This window comes from Miscanthus floridulus, chromosome 4 (genome assembly GCF_019320115.1).
Source record: "Miscanthus floridulus cultivar M001 chromosome 4, ASM1932011v1, whole genome shotgun sequence".
NCBI classification, from domain to species: Eukaryota; Viridiplantae; Streptophyta; class Magnoliopsida; order Poales; family Poaceae; genus Miscanthus; species Miscanthus floridulus.
In genome coordinates this window covers 106,281,964-106,296,717 of record NC_089583.1, presented here as the reverse complement: position 1 = coordinate 106,296,717, position 14,754 = coordinate 106,281,964, and the positions used below count along the sequence as shown (strand labels likewise).

Genomic DNA, 14,754 nt, shown 5'->3' with positions numbered 1-14,754 from the left:
CACAGCAAAGCTGATAGGACCATATATATAGGGAGGCAGAGAACATGCAGCAAAGAAATCCCCTTTCTTTTTTTTCTTTTTTTTTTGAGGGAACAGGAGGGGCTCAGGAGCCCCTACTGAAAGAAATTCCGTTTCTTTGCCAAACGGAGTAGCGTTTGTGGCCGACCATGAAACACATGCCTATAGCAGGGAGAAGACACTACCAGTTGGAGAATGTGGTGGGTATTCACGCTCTGTTCAATTTTCAAATGATTTTCGGAATCGAAATGATTAACTGTACACTGAACCTGAGACGTTTAGTGCCAGGCGTGAACCATCTTTGCATTGAGGCTGCAAGGTCAATGGAAGATGGTATGTTTATGGTTTGACCTTGGAGAGCCACAAGTGTGATTTCGGTTCCCCGCCTCGCCTTTGATTCGGTGCTGCACTACGTGAGCACGACTACACAGGTCCACTGATTGTGACTGGTTCCTCCCGGACCAGCAGATCGCGTGGAACTCTCGATCGAGGTTGTGCTTCGCATGATCCTCGAAAAGTTTCTTACTATATCTATTTTCAATCTGTTCAGCGCCCGCATATGCATGGAATGCCCTGCAGGCCGACTTCAGTGTTGGCACTTGCAAATTAAACTTGTTGTGGTTCGATGATCATGCATGCGATGCGAAGCTACCGTGCAGATAAAGCCGTCGTCCTGCCTCTGCTGCAGCCTGCAACTCCCTTTAATTTCTCCGATTTTTTTTTGTTTTTGTTTTTGAGCAACACCGAAATGGTTTTGCTGCACTGATGAGTGGCAGTCAACAAGTGGGCCTCTGTTGTGCAAAAAAAAAAAAACAAGTGGGCCTCGAGTCGCCCGGGCCACTGCGCGGACACCTTCGCAAGCAGCAACCCATAGCTCGTGGGCCGAAGTGGGGAGTAGTAACCGAGGCGGGTCGGCGGCGTGACAGCACTGGGCTGGAGTGGGCCAAAAGGTCGAAAATATGCGGTGTGCGCAAGCGCAACGCGAAAGGCTCCATGAAAGACAGACGGCAGAGAGAGCACTAGCAGTGTGGCCAGTGGCGAGTGGCCGTGCCTGCCTGCCTTGTTCGTCTCCCCGATGCTCTTGGCTGCTACTCCTACAGTGGAAGATCGCTCCCGGAGCCCAAGTGGCGGGAGAAGACGACAACCAAGGGGTGTCATTCTTGCCATGGTTCCGAAACGATGTAGTAGCATCCAAACACGTAGGGCAGATCCCGATTGGACCACCGCGGTTCGTCTCGTGTGGGCGCTGCAAACACTGTACAGGATTCATGGCGACGGCGCGGCACTCTTGAGGTATGTGCTCATGTGGATGTGGACCTTTGAACATTGAACGTGCTGTACAACATTTTCATGTACTCCGGTCTCGTTTTTCTCGGAATCGTGGCATGGAAGATTTCCACATGGAACGATAGGCTAATTTATACAGTGATTGAATAGCCGGAATGAATCCGGAACAACCGAACGAAGCCTTATTCTGTGCACAACTCGCAGCCGTCTCCGATCCGCGACTGAAGAAAACCACCAGCCACGCCGCTGTCTTCTGTTCCCGCAAGCTATCGTTTTGCTTTACTGCCCTATCATGTCCGGTGACGTCGACGGCCCAGGCTTTGTTTAGTTTAATCCATCCAGCTAACTTATCATCAGCCTCACTCAAGAATCGATCAAAATATTACCGACCTGAAACACGTGGTCTGCTCTGGTCTGGCTTCCGCGAAACTGATGGCCAAGCAAATTGCACGCAGTGCAGGTGCAGCTCCTCCTGGCCCGTCATCTTTTGGTGGAATTCGCCGCTCATGGTGTTCCAAAGGGAAAAGAAACGTCGGCAAGTCACCGTCAACATCACGTTGCCATGGACACCACCAACCCACCTGCAATCAACAATCATATCCATATCCTAGTGGCTACTGCCATTGACAATCGCAATGCGTCGCGCTGGTGCGTCGTCCTCTTGCCTTGAGCTCCTCCGTGCCAAGCTGCTAAGTTTGTCTGCACCACTAGTCCAGCTCACACATCCTTCCTCCCTTCGCCCGCGGCCATGCACGGCCGCGTCGCTCGCGTCACTGTCCTGCTAGCAGCAGTGCTGCTCGCGTCGTCGGCCGCCACGCTCCCCCCCCCCCCCCCCCCCCCCCCCCTCCGCTACCGGAAACAGTAGAATTGCCGAGTGCCTGAGGGTTTGCCGAGTGCATTCCATCGGACACTCGGCAAACATCCACTTTACCGAGTGTATTTAATGAAACACTCGGTAAACACATAGCACTCGGCAAAAACAAACTTTGCCGAGTGCCTAATATAAAACACTCGGCAAAATACAAAAAAAACTCTCGGCAACCACGGACACTCGGCAAAATGGAGTCACGTGCGCTGGGCGTGCAGCGGCCATCTGACGACCGTTGGGTGCGCCGCCCTGCCGTTAGAACTTTGCCGAGTGTCCGTTAGACACACTCGGCAAAGACAACGTATGCCGTGTGTTTTTTCTGGACACTCGGCAAATTAATACTTTTGCCGAGTGTTTTTTGTTTACACTCGGCAAAGTAATGTTTTTGCCGAGTGTTTTTTAGTGGCACTCGGCAAAATAATAATAATTTTTCTCTCATGCCCTCCAAACTTCGGCAAAGTAATGTTTTTGCCGAGTGTTTTTAGTGGCACTCGGCAAAATAATAATTTTTTTTCTCTCATGTCCTCCAAACTTTTTCTACTCTCCACATACAACATGTGGTACTACATGTTAAAATTTGATATATTTCTCCATCTGTTTGCTATATTTAAGTAATTTATTGCATTTAGAGGAATTTTTTGGTTTAAGTCAAATTTGAACTGCAAGTGATACAAATAATGGAATAAATTGAGTGGAGAAATCATATTCATGTTATTGAGTCCATTTTGGGGCCTTACTCGGGAAATGAAAAAGAATTTTCGAACATTTTATTCAGGAAACACGTCCACGAACGTGTGGCCAAATGATTTTTAAATTCTAAAAAAAGCAAACGAAGTCTGAAAATGACGAGATTTGTCAAGATCTCCTGATATCATACGTGGAGACCGTGAAAAAAATTTGAGAAGGTTTCGCACAATTTGTCATGTATGACCTTTACAAACAGAACCATCTCCGTACAAGAATCGTAGCGTTTAGAAGGATTCGATAAGATTTGGAGTCAAAGTGATGGTCGAATCGGGTTTTGACTTCAAAACTTTTTGTATAGGTAATAGACAACATAGATGGGTTCACGTCAAATTTTGGTAAATTTTCAGATCCGTTTGATAATTTTAATTTATTAACTGTAATTATAGAATTTTAATTGATATATATTGAATTTGAGCTATAACTGCATGAAATAATGAATTAATATTCGTAGAAAAATTAAATATGCATTGTTGAGTGAATTTGATAAGGTATTTTTAAGTTACATCGTAACAAATTTAGTAGAACACGCTACGAAGAAGGAGGATGGTGGAGCATGAAATATCGATTTATTTTGCCGAGTGTTTTGTACCTGCCACTCGGCGAAAGAACAGTTGCCGAGTGTCATATAGGGGACACTCGGCAAATCCGTCGACTGGCCCCACTGCCCAGTATTTAGCCGTAATGAAACATTTAAAAAAATAATGCCGAGTGCCCCAGATCTTGGCACTCGGCATTCTCCTTCAAAAAAACCCCATCGGTTAACACCCCCGGCCTTCACCCTCGCGCACCGCACACAACCGCACGCCGCCAACCCCAGCCCCACCGCGCCCCGCCGCCTCCCCGCCCCGCCACCGGCGCGGCATCGCTGCCCTGCCCCCGGCGCCTCCCGCCCTGGCGCTTCCCGCCCCCAGCGCCGCCCACCCTTGGCGCCGCCCGCCCCTGGCGCGTCCCGCCCCCAGCGCCGCCCGCCCTCGGTGCCCCGCCCCGCCACCGGCGCCGCTCGCCCCCGGCGCCCCGCGTGCGAAGCTCTCTCTCGTGGCGACGACTGGATGACCGCCGCCGCCGCCCTTCGCCAGGTCTTCTTCGGGCCCTTCGCCGGCGACGAGTACGCCCACCCCTTCCCTTCCCTTCCTGCTACGCGAAACTGAGCATCCAAACCCTAGCTTAACCTATTTGTATTCGGATCTGATATAATTACAGGAGCAGGGGCGGATCCAGCGGTGGGGCGGGGGGGCTCAAGCCCCCCCCCTACCCAAACCGAATCAGTGCAAATTACTGTAGAGTCCCTATGAATTTTTAGGCAGTGTTCTATGGTGTAGGAGGGGCTGAGACTTAAGATCGAGCAGCAGTGTTGTTCAGTCCCCTCTAAAATATTTTCTGGATCCGCCGCTGTACAGGAGTATACATGTTCCTTCATCATGCAAGTATCATTTTCCTTCCTTTTCCCTTTTTTCAAATGCCAGTAGGATACGAGCTCCGTAGTACCGAGAAAGTCAAAGTCTGTTTATTCTAGACGAGGACGGCCAAAGTGGTTTGGCAGTGCGACAGACAGAGAGCAGCAGTTAGTACATGCATGTGTGCTAAGCTACTAGTATCAGGTCACACTACCTTGGTCTTGTTTGCTTTTCTTGATTTGGAAATCCGGACTCGATGTGTTTCTGGTCAACCCAATCAACCACAGAACCACAAACTCTACTACGTCCCTAAGATAGCAATTAGTGGACTACTCCAACAGATAGCAAAGAATGAACAACACTACTCCAGTTCAGAACTGGTAGTGGTAGATGGTTGGCAGGCATAGATGTTCTACGACCATATACATATACTAGTGGATTGGCGCGCGATTCCGCGCGCTCGCGCGGTAGCACGTTAAGAGGTTATACAGGTCTATTGAAATATATTACAGGGATAAGTATTTTATAGTGGGAAAGCTATACACGGTAGCTGATCTCTAAGCCGGTGTACACAAATAGTTGTCTTCGGTGGTAGTAGCGCTGCCGATGTGTGGTGGTGCTGGTGAAGGTCTGGTGATAGGCGATGCATGATGATGCTGATGTACATCATTCTTCTGTTGCATTCATCCAATCCCAGCGGTTGCCTTCTAGGCTCGGCGTTTCTGTCTGCAGTCTGGTTGAGATGTATTTTTGCTGAAGGCATAGGCATCCATTGTTTCTGAATATGTGAGGTAGCGGTAGTAGATGGGACACTTAGCTGGAAGCGTACCTTGTTGGTTTCGTAGTATCCATAGCATAACCCTTTTTTATTGGCATATATATAGTTCACTTCATCTACCTGTAATCGATAACATTGTTCAATTGGCCACATTGTAAACTGAGTTGCATAGATGACATAATATAACACAAACAGCTGCGTCGTACATCAAGATTTTACTCAGTAAAAGAGAAACAAGCAAAGACTGCTCAAAAGAACAGGTAAGAATGCATGGGCATTTGAGATCTATGTTATCTATAGCGACATGAAGGTTCTCTAAATTTTCACGGCCTATTAAGATACTAACAGCAGAACCACAAAAAACTATTCCATGTGATATAAAGTAGCCAAATATGAATACAACATTCATTGCTAACAGTTTCTTGCATACTGTAATGGAAGCTTCATGTAACTAAAGCAGAGTAAAAAATACACCTATTTTATACTGGCAAATGGCTCATTCTTCCGTATGAACCGGTTACAAAAGGTAAAAGCGTATAAAACTGAAACTCAATTGGAGATTTGTTTTCTTTTGCCATCCTAATAAAAGGGGTTACATATACAATATCTACGTATATTAATGGAGAGAAGCACACACCTTCCATTTCAGGATTTTCACATTGGTGCTGTGAAATCCTCCACCAGCATCCTATATATTTTCAAAAGCTAGAACCTGCACGTAGGAATCTTTGTTGCCAAAGTTAATCAAGGCATCATCTCAAGCATGAGCCAATGAAGTTTACGTTATCATACACAGGGACTAATGCTTGTGCATCCCCCATCCTCTCATTAATCCTTGCATTCTCATGTAAGGAAAAAGGGCGTTGAGTGGTTCGAACAACGGGGAAGAACTGCATAAAAGAAATCACAGATAAATTTGGATAAAAACATTATATTAGAGGCGCAATTGGACATAAGTTACATTTAATCACAAGCAGTGCCCAAAAAATACACAGGTCCATCACAAGCAAAGGCAATGCAAAGGGGAGGGCACAAGACAAAGATGTTTTAACTATGTAGCTGCATTTAGCAACCCCTTTACAGAAGTGACAGGAAAATATCCTTTGTTGAGGCCCTTGATTAGTTTTAGAGTAAGGCAGTATGTATCAAGGCTGCATATGACTTCTATGCTATATAAGTTGCTAGATGTAAAACCTATTTGTAAAACGTAATCATGGAATAAAAAACAATTTTGTTGTGCAGAAGGATAAGCCATCTCAGTGCCAAGAATCTTTGAAGGAAAACCAGGAAAAGAAATTATATAAAGCATCAGAAATGAGCAAAGGAAATAGCAAGGAATAAAGCTGAATTCTAGCTTATCTGAAAGACAAATAATGTGATCACATTCTATATCCACTGAGGCTAAATCTAAACCGAGAGCTCGGCAGGCCAGCAGGTGGGCACAAGCACCTTTTTAGTAAAGTCGAGTGTCAATGAACCATAGTGCAGAAAGTAAAAAAAAACTTGGTTTCTAGAATCGGAGGTCTAGGATAGGTTCGTATGAGTTTTGTATGTATCCACTCACCACATACTAATTGCTTTGTCTGCTGCTCTTATTTTATTCATAATTGGAAGCACCTAAACTAAGATTTTAAAAAATAGAAAGCCCTAAGTCCTTTATAGAAGACAAAAGCCAGCAAAAACTATAACTACATTCATGCAGAAAACAAAAGATCCCTCGAGCCATCTGCTTAAGTCTTAATGAAACTATTACATATATGAATGTTCTCATAATCTAGTAGCTAGTGTCCTCAAGTCTTTTGATTCATACATTTTTTTTTCTTTTAGGTTGTACAAACTGAAATGTGTAGCCAGCAAAATGAAAGATGACCCAAAAAAAAGGTAAAGGATTATATACAAAGGATGCATACTCAGTACTTTAGTAGCACATTTTCAATTACTCTACGATTCTATGTGAACACCTTGAACTATAATTAGGTAAAACGAGAACTAACATATAAATGCAAATCAATGGAGAGAAGCGCACACCTTCCATTTCAGGATTTTCACAGTGTTGCTGTCAAATCCTCCACCACCATCCTGTTTTTAAAAGCTAAAACCTGCACGTGCAAATCTTTGTTGTCAAAGTTAACCAAGGCATCATCTGAAGCATGAGCCAAGGAAGTGCACCTATCATATACGGGGACTGATGCCAGTGCATCCCCCATCCTCTCATTAATCCTTTGCACCATCACTTAAGGAAAAAGGGCGCCGAACGGTTAGAAGAACGGGCCAGAACTGCACAAAGGGTCGCTGCTCTAATAATCGGAAAAGGAGATCGTTGGCTTGTTAAGTTAATTATCTGGAAGCATTTATATATAGGCTATATTGTTTTTTAAAAAAGTGGGCGTAGATGCGGAGAACAAAGCAAGATAATTTGCATTTGTGTGGTCTCTATGATCAGGAAACTACAGAAGAAGGATATAGTATAGCATAGTAAAAGTTCTCTAGTGTATTTTCACCTTGTAACTTCGCGCGCCCGTGCAGCGGTATCAGGCAATTACACCCAGATTTTACAGAAAAATAAAACAATAAAGAGTGAATGGATCTAATCAAATATGCGACCTCCTCACGTGTAGCAACAATTCCACCATCAGCTTTACATGTGCAGCAGAGAGAAATTCTTTCAAAAAATAAGTAAATACTCATTCGAATAAAAGAGATACAAATGAAATGAAAGATAGAATAATCAACAGTAATGGAAAATACATTGTTATGGTCACGCTGATGTTCAAGTTCACGTGATGAGCTCCATCTAAATTTGATATCTAAAAAATCATACAGTTACAACTTGCAAAAGCTACCATACTGACAAAACCGAGGTGTCAATTACTAAAATTATTTACTTATGTACACAAAGAATTAGAGATCAAAAGTACTGACAAAACCGTGCTAATATTTTCGTCTTTGGATAAAAATCAAATCAATGTTAAGCGAGATTTACAGAGCATCAACCTACATAGATAGAGAAAGAGAGTTGCTAGAGTGGGGAACATGTACCTGCTCTTCGTCGCTCGCCCATTTTGTGCAACACAATGGATTCTGTGCAAAGAGTGTCAAATGTAGTAAGAGAGGAAATCAATGTGAACCCAATTGTAAATACATCTGAAGAGAAACAGAAAAATCTAGATATTCCAGATAGAAGGGGAATGATGCCGAAATATCTTGGACACGACATTATATTGAACATGTTAGAAGAGTTCTTTCACTGAGATAGGTTTCATCGATTTAAGTGACAGCAACAGAAATATGGTGCCAAACATATCGAACTGAAAGTTATAGGCTGGAACGTGTTGTCTTGTTAGAAAAGGTACTAATTTCCTATAGAGAGAAAACTCACCTACAACCTGACATGAGAGGTCATGTCAGGTAGGAGCTTCCTCTGCAAACAAATGGGCAACACATTGTCTTGCTAGGTCCAGCAATGACCAAAGTGAATAGCAAACCAAAGCAAGTAGCAAAACAGCGTAGGTCTATAGGCAGGAGCCTTTTTTTTTGGAGAAGGCTAAATAACAATTTTTTGTGTCTGGAATTTGTTCAATATGACAAACTTACTGAAACCTGAATCTTTAAATAAGCAATCTTAATACAGTATGCATATTATTGCAAACTATCATAATCAAAACCTCATACGGCATTAGCATGTTTCCCCAAAATTTAGAGCAACAAATCATGCAGATTTGTGATTTTTCTGAGCGGTAAAGGTAAGGCTTTGATGGAGCTTATTTTTTTATTAACTTGTACCATGCAAAATAGACCTAATAAGCATGCAGTGAGAGTCTCACCACATTACTGCACCTGACTTCCAACAGAATTCAAGGTAGAGAATATAGCAACTTAAATCTGAAAGACCTAACAACCGCCATGCCCACATCCACTCTCTGGAATTGCACCTAGAACTCCACTTGCCTCATTACATGACATATCCAAAAAAAAACAATTGGTACAAACAACATTTCACTAACTAAAACCCACCGGTGATGGTCGAACATGCAGTGCAGTACCAGAACGGTATTCTGATATCTGAGAGACTCTGTCAACTATTTTCATTCCAATGACCATCTCCTCTTCATCCATTGCTATACTCAATCCATAGCAAGGAAGCAAGGTCATGGCCTCCTGATGTTATCATAAAAAATAATTAATGATGAGAACTTCGGTAGTATGAACATAGGTACGAAATAGAGGGGAAGGATTACCAGATTCATAGAGAAGAAAAGCACTTGTATGGGGTGGCATTTTTTTTTGTGAAATGTTCTGAGAGTAAGTGAACACACAACAAAGGAAACGCTATCTAAAAAATGTCACCCCACAACAGGTTGTATAGTTCCAGTGATCAAAAGAAGAAAAGGTAGTGCTAAAACTCGCAGCACTCATCATACAGCAAGATGCATAATTCTAGTGATCATAACAAGGAAAGGTAGGGCAAAACTCACAGCAGTATTCATCTGTACAAAACCATAGATCAAAGCACAAGCCTAAAGACTTGTATGGGTTTCTATAAATGTCGGCGTACCTGTGGGGGCGGTTGTTGCTAACAGCCATGGACCCCGCGAAGCCCTCGGCTGGGGCCTCCCGTCCCCGTCCATGGGGCATCGGAGGTGGAGAGCGGCGGCCGACGAGGAGGCTGGAGGACGTGGTGCCGCCGCCGTGGACCGCTGCGCCGGTATCGGCTGTGCCGTGGACTGCCGTGCAGATGGCCGTCCACGCCGCTGCGGCCATGCGTGGCCGCGTACGGATGGGCGGCGGCGGAGAGGCCAAACCCTAGGCAGCCGTTAGCATCAGGAGATGGAGCCATGCCGCCCCGGTCCGCAAGGAGGAGAGGAGCGTGGAGGAGGAGGAGGTTGGGCACCGCGGCGCCGAGGGCCGGCGACCGACGTGGTCGGGCCGCTCCAGGCGTGGCACCGACGGCGTCGGGAGAGAGGGATCGAAGAGGAGGAAGACGTGCGGAAGAGAAGGTTGGTGAGGCCGGATCGGGCAGAAGCCGAGGTGCCGATGTAAATATCTGGGCAGTAAAATGTGGAGCGGAAGCTAGATTCCAACGGAAACTATAGTAGAATTTTTTTTACAGAGGAGGAGTAGAAAGTAAATAAGATTTATGCAAAAAGCTGATTTCGCTGGAAGCTGATTCAGCAAATCGTGGCCACACAGATCGAGATCCAACGGAAGGGCACATTTTGGGTGACGTGGCCATCGGTTCGTTCGGAGGAGCTGGCGGCCATTGTCTTGGTAAATTCAGAGTTTCAGACCCGTTTGCCATAGCTCCAACTCCAAAATCTAGGTTGAATTAGTATTTTGTAGATCTAAATTAAATTAATTTAGGGGTTTACCAAATTTGGTGAATTGTTATGTGTCATTTTGATGCTCTCTTCTCATATCAGTTTACACAGCTACTGCATATTGGGCGTGACACTCGGCAAAATGCGTAAACGTTGCCGAGTGTTTTGGCCTTGACACCGAGTGTTTTGGAGATGACACTCGGCAAACTTGAGAAGCTTTACCGAGTGTTTTTCCGTCGTGCACTCGGCAAAATCGTCGTCATCGTGCCATCCCGTTATCATTTTTGTGCCGGGAGTTTACTTTTGCCGAGTGTTTATTGACACTCGCAAACTATTTGCCGAGTGCGCGATAAATAACACTTGGCAAACTACTGTTTGCCGACAAAATAATGCCGTTTGTTGTATACCGAGTATTACACTCGGCAAAGCGTTTGCCGAGTGTCTTTGGGCCTTTGCTGAGTGCCCCTGGCACTCCACAGAGCTACTGTATCCCGTAGTGTTCGCCGCAGCGCAGCCGTGGCCGAGCTGCGACGGCGCCAGCGGCAACTACGCGGCCTGCAGCGCCTACGGCAACAACACCCAGCAGCTCATCCTGGACCCCAGACGAACGCATCCGCCTCACCCGCCTACTTCGCGTCGGGCTTCATCGGCGCGGGCGCGGGCACCGCCGTCGTCTACGGGCTCATGATCTGCCGCGGCGACGTCAGCACCAACGACTGCTTCGACTGCGGCACCAACGCCGGCCAGGACGTGTACCGCGTCTGCAACCACACCCGGGACGCCGCGCTCGTCTACAACCAGTGCTACGTCCGCATAGCCCCCACGGACTTCCTCGCCTCCACCAACAACACCGGCTTCAAGGGCCTCATCGGCGGCACCGTCCCCGCGGGCGTCGACGTCGCGGCCTACGACGGCGCCGTCACCAGGCACCACCGGAGGTGAGTGCTTAATTGCTTATTCCTCTAGATTAACTCGACTACTTAATTCTCACCAATTTTACATAAGTAACTCCTAATTATCCACCTTTACCATTAGAAAAAATAATTCAAAGCAAACCTCCTTGTCTCAAAAAAAAAAAAATTATACCAAAATTACCTACCTCTTCCATTATGAAAAAAATTGAAATAACTACCTAAATTTGTATCTAAATTACTCACAATATGTCATTATGAAAGATAATTTCCCTGGTATTTTCATAAACTACCCCTGATATCTTTCATAATCACATAAGTGGGTAATAGAATATAAATTTAGGGTGTTTAGATATGGGCAATTTAGATGCAAATTTATGTGCTACTTTATGTATGTAATTTTTAATACAACAAAATAGATTCAATGGCTATCATGAGCATTTCTAGGATGTATTTTTTCCCATGACATTAACTTGGAGGCTCAATTGGAGCATAAAATTAGTAATAGTAAGATTGAACAACATCATCACACTGGTGAGCAAGACAAAAGGAAGTTGACACATCAATTGCTAGACAAACCTAAATTGAAATTTTCTTTTTTTTTGCAAAATCACAGGTAAAAAGAGGACAATTGCCTTCAATTTTGGATAATCATCTGAAAAAACAACTACTCAAACTACATACTCGTATTAGTATACTTGATTGTTGAATTCCTCTTCTGTTGGAGAAAGTACTTTGCTTTTCGTATACTCTGTAATATGAAATTTTGACTTACAACATATATAAAAGTATATTATATTATAAACAAAGAGACATGCATATGTTATTATAACTATATTTTACAATGAAACAAGTAAATATCGACGTTTGTCAATCTATAAATTCAAGATATTTATATACTTATGGTAAAAAGTTTGACTTAAAACCTAGATTGACTTGAGGAAGTAGTTTTTTGGTGTTCTCACTTAAGTGTCCCGATAAAATTGTAGTGCTCTTGATTTTGCCAAAACTCTCCTTTTGATAATTTTCCTGTCTTTTTTTTTAAAAAAAATCCTAGTATTCATCTTGTAAGGGATTGAATGCAAAGTATGTTGATCACTATTGTGGAAACAACTAGTATTAGCTCCATTGTTCTGTCTAGATTCCTTTACACTTTTGGATACAATATCGAGCTCCATTGAACTGAGTTTCTTTTTGGGAAAATCACAGGTAAAAATAATTCAGAGGGCAAGCTTTTTGGAATCATATTGCATATGGCCCTGTTTGGCTTACCCCATATTTGGTTTGTTCGGCTTCTTTTTTTCAGCCGGAACAGTGTTTTTCTCTCACAACAATTCAGCCGGAACAGTGTTTTTCAGCCAGTTTCAGCCAAGTTTCAGACCAGCGAACGGGGCCAGTGTTTGTTGTTGTAGTAACTGCCATAGCCCTGTATGTTTGTAAAAAGAGAAGATCTCGAGGAATAAAGCTACCCATGGAAGTAAGTCCTATATGCTGCTTGGTATGACCGTATAATAACTTTTATTATTTAGCACTGACATTTGAAATGACGCAAATTTACCAGCTCATACGGTTGAGGACTTCGGAAGCATCAAGTCAACATTATTATCATTATCATCACTACAAGTTGCAACAAATAACTTTGATGAAAGCAATAAACTTGGTGAAGGGGGATTCGGTGTAGTTTATAAGGTATGATGACACCCTTTCAATAGTTGCTCATGTGCAAGTTTGTAGCAAGCTTTTATGTAAAAGAATATGCATGATTACTGGACAACATACATCAATTGGTTTATACAAAGGATTGTCAGAGTATGACTATAAAGCATCAACTTAGAACTCAAGTTCATTAAAAAGTAATCATACTCAATTATTGTGAATTGTAATACATGAAGCTTTTAGAACTTTTTAGCATTTATATTGTATCGTTTAATCAACTTCATGGACGATAATAATTTTTTGTAGGGAGATCTTTCCGGACAGGAAGTGGCTGTGAAGAGGATGTCAAAGGGTTCGGGTCAGGGGCTAGAAGAACTAAAAAACGAACTAGTTCTGGTTGCCAAACTTCACCACAAGAACCTCGTTCGCGTAGAAGGTTTCTGCTTAGAAGATGGAGAAAGATTGCTTGTCTATGTGTACATGCCCAACAAAAGCCTCGATACTATTCTTTTTGGTACTAGAAATAATATTTACAAAAGAATTTATAATTTTTAAGCATCTCTACTTATAACATAAAAAAATTGATTGTTTGTTAGACCCCGAGGAAAAAATGCAGCTAGACTGGAGGAAACGGTTCAACATAATAGAAGGAGTTGCTAGAGGATTACAATATCTCCATGAGGAATCTCAAAAGAAGATAATACATAGTGACGTGAAAGCGAGCAATGTTTTGTTGGATGCAGACATGAATCCTAAGATTGGAGACTTTGGCCTGGCTAGGCTCTTTGAGCAAGATCAGACTAGAGATGTCACAAAACACATTGTCGGGACATTGTAATCAATCTTTATTATCTAGTAGCTATTATTTAAGTCTCCCTTTTCTGACACATAATTCTCTCTAACTAACCATGTCGCTAATTCTTCTCGTCGCAGTGGCTACATGTCTCCTGAGTACGTGATGCGTGGGCAGTTTTCCACAAAATTAGATGTGTTCAGTTTCGGGATCCTTGTTATAGAGATCGTAACAGGGCGGAGAAACACAGGGCATTACTTCTATGATGAGCAAAATGAAGATATTATAAGCCTGGTGAGTGCCAACAAACACACTGTATATCGTACATGTAATAGTACTTGTATGTTGCTAGATTATATTGTTTCTCATTGTGAACCCATGAAACTGATGCTAGGTATGGAGGCACTGGACCGAGGGAACAATTGCAGAGATGATAGATGATTCTCTGGGGAGAAATTACTCAGAGACCGAGGTGCTAAAATGCGTTAACATTGGTTTGTTGTGCCTTCAGTACAGTCCCATGGACCGACCTACGATGTCTGATGTCATGGTGATGCTCAGTGGTGATGATACTAGTTCTCTGCCCACCTGCTGCGAGACCCACATTTTTCTTGGATAGAAGCACAGGTTACTCCTATAATTCATGTAATATTACGCATCTGTCTGCCAGATAGCACGAGCTATAGTTGCACATTGTTACTTGTTTGCTTCTTGATGTGTAGTAGTTCAGATCAACTAGTTCAATTCATCACAGTGTGATCTGTAGTTACCAATTGTAATTGTGGTTACTAAAAAGTTTGGCCATTCTAACACCAATCTCACACAGATCTTTCTCAGACATCCAGCCTTTTGAATTTGATGGCTATCTTCCTCTATTGAAGCAAAGTAGAAGGCAGTTGGCATCATCCAAAGGGGGAAATTGTAGCTGATGTGCTTGCAAATATGTGATCACAGATTATTCCCTCTCACGTCTTCTCACAAGTT

At 43.4% G+C, this 14,754-nt stretch overlaps 2 long non-coding RNA genes and 1 pseudogene across 3 annotated transcripts; 1 reads left to right on the top strand and 2 right to left on the bottom strand.

Annotated features, from left to right (window-relative positions):
* Nucleotides 1-4,750: 4,750 nt before the first annotated feature.
* On the bottom strand, nucleotides 4,751-5,944 carry LOC136552480 (uncharacterized). The gene is made up of 3 exons (XR_010782823.1): nucleotides 5,730-5,944; nucleotides 5,144-5,212; nucleotides 4,751-5,047 (listed from the first exon to the last, which is right to left on the bottom strand). It is a non-coding gene; the product is annotated as an uncharacterized lncRNA (long non-coding RNA).
* Nucleotides 5,945-7,667: 1,723 nt separating this feature from the next.
* LOC136552481 (uncharacterized) lies at nucleotides 7,668-9,809 on the bottom strand. Of its 2 annotated transcripts, XR_010782825.1 has the most exons (4): nucleotides 9,648-9,809; nucleotides 9,107-9,250; nucleotides 7,841-8,173; nucleotides 7,668-7,754 (listed from the first exon to the last, which is right to left on the bottom strand). It is a non-coding gene; the product is annotated as an uncharacterized lncRNA (long non-coding RNA). The 2 variants fall into 2 exon arrangements; XR_010782824.1 differs by lacking the exon at nucleotides 7,668-7,754 and having other exon boundaries at nucleotides 7,792-8,173.
* A 110-nt stretch (nucleotides 9,810-9,919) lies between these two features.
* Nucleotides 9,920-14,568, top strand: LOC136549014 (cysteine-rich receptor-like protein kinase 10; annotated as a pseudogene).
* The last annotated feature ends 186 nt before the right edge of the window (nucleotides 14,569-14,754 follow it).